This window comes from Pan paniscus, chromosome 20, assembly GCF_029289425.2.
Source record: "Pan paniscus chromosome 20, NHGRI_mPanPan1-v2.0_pri, whole genome shotgun sequence".
NCBI lineage: Eukaryota > Metazoa > Chordata > Mammalia > Primates > Hominidae > Pan > Pan paniscus.
In genome coordinates, this window is record NC_073269.2 from 51,538,453 (window position 1) to 51,540,764 (window position 2,312).

Sequence of the window (2,312 nt, forward strand, 5' to 3'; positions counted from 1 at the left end):
TAGCTGAGATTACAGACGCCCACCACCATGCCCGGCTAATTTTTTGTATTTTTAGTAGAGACGGGGTTTCACCATCTTGGCCAGGCTGGTCTTGAACTCCTGACCTCATGATCCACCTGCCTGGGCCTCCCAAAGTGTTGGGATTACAGGCGTGAGCTATGGCTCCTGGTCTTTATTTATTTTTCATTTTTAAAAATTATTTTGAGGCCAGGCGCGGTGGCTCACGCCTGTAATCCCAGCACTTTGGGAGGCCAAGGCGGGCGGATCACGACGTCAGGAGGTCAAGACCATCTTGGCTAATACAGTGAAACCCCATCTCTACTAAAAATACAAAAAATTAGCCGGGCGCCATGGCGGGAGCCTGTAGCCCCAGCTACTCGGGAGGCTGAGGCAGGAGAATGGCATGAACCCAGGAGGCGGAGCCTGCAGTGAGCCGAGATAGTGCCAATGCAGTCCGGCCTGGGCGAAACAGCGAGACTCCGTCGCAAAAAAATAATAATAATAATAAATAATAAATAAAAATAATAAAATAAAAAAATAAAAAAATAAAATAAATAAAATAAATAAAAATTATTTTGAGACAAAGTCTATTCTGTGGCAGAGGCTGGAATGCAGTGGCGTGATCACAGCTCACTGCAGCTTCTACCTCCCGAGCTCAAGCGATCCTTCCACCTTGGCTTCCTGAGTAGCTGGGACCTCAGGTGTACATTACCACGCTCAGCTAATTATTTATTTATTTATTATATTTTTGTGACGGAGTTTCGCTCTTGTTGCCCGGGCTGGAGTGCAATGGTGCTATCTCAGCTCACTGCAACCTCTGCCTCCTGGATTCCAGTGATTCTCCTGTCTCAGCTTCCTGAGTAGCTGGGATTACAGGCACATGCCATCACGCCCAGCTAATTTTTGTATTTTTAGTAGAGACGGGGTTTCATCATATTGGTCAGGCTGGTCTCGAACTCCTGACCTCAGGTGATCCACCTGCCTCGGCCTCCCAAAGTGCTGGGATTACAGGCGTGAGGCACCACGCCCGGCAATTTTTTTTTTTTTTCAGACAGAGTCTTGCTCTGTCACCCAGGCTGGAGTGCAGTAGCGTGATCTCGGTTTACTGCAACCTCCATCTCCCGGGTTCAAGCGATTCTCCTTTCTCAGCCTCCCAAGTAGCTGGGACTACAGGTGCACACCACCACAGCGGGCTAATTTTTGTATTTTTAGTAGACACCGGGTTTCACCATATTGGTCAGACTGGTCTCAAACTCCTGACCTCAGGTGATCCATCTTCCTCAGCCTCCCAAATTGCTGGGATTACAAGCGTAAGCCACACACCTGGCTTAATTTTTTTATTTTTGATCGACACAGGGTCTCCCTATGTTGTCCAAGCTGGCAGAGATTTTTGTTTGTTTGTTTGAGAGGGAATTTTGCTCTTGTAGCCCAGGCTGGAGTACAATGGTGCAATCTTGGCTCACCACAACTTCCGCCTCCCGGGTTTAACAGATTGTCCTGCCTCAGCCTCCCAAGTAGCTGGAACTACAGGCACCTACCACCACACCAGGCTAATTTTTGTGCTTTTTAGTAGAGATGAGGTTTCACCATGTTGGCCAGGCTGGTCTTAAACTCCTGGCCTCCAGTGATCCACCTGCCTTGACCTCCCAAAGTGCTGAAATTACAGGCGTGAGCCATCGCGCCTGGCCTCTCAACCTACAATTTCAACACCCAAGGAAACAGCCCACCATGAGTGAGAACCAGCAGACACAACAAACTATAGGATTAGCTGCCTCCAAACTTCAGGTGATAGAATTATCAGGCATATACTTGAAACTAAAGGACACAAAAGAAGAATCCGAAATATAAAATAAAGGATTGGACTTCTGTGAAAAGAATCCCTTAGAAAGGGCTACTTTCAGGCTGGCCATGGTGGCTAATGGCCTGTAATCGCAGCACTTTGGAAGGCCGAGGTGTGTGGATCACCTGAGGTCAAGAGTTCAAGACCAGCCTGGCCAACATGGTGAAACCCCGTCTCTACTGAAAATACAAAAATTAGCCAGGTGGGGTGGCAGATGCCTGTAATCCCAGCTACTCAGGAGGCTGAGGCAGGGGAATCGCTTGAACTCAGGAGGCAGAGGTTGCAGTGAGCTGAGATTGCGCTATCGTACCCCAGCCTGGGCACTAGAGTGAGATCAAAAAAAAAAAAAAAAAAAAAAAAAAAGAAGAAGAAGAAGAAGAAAGGGCTACTTTCAGACTGCTTTGCCAAAAATCATAACCACAATGATGAGCATGTATTGAGTCAAAACAGAATCAAAAGAGAAGAAAGTCAA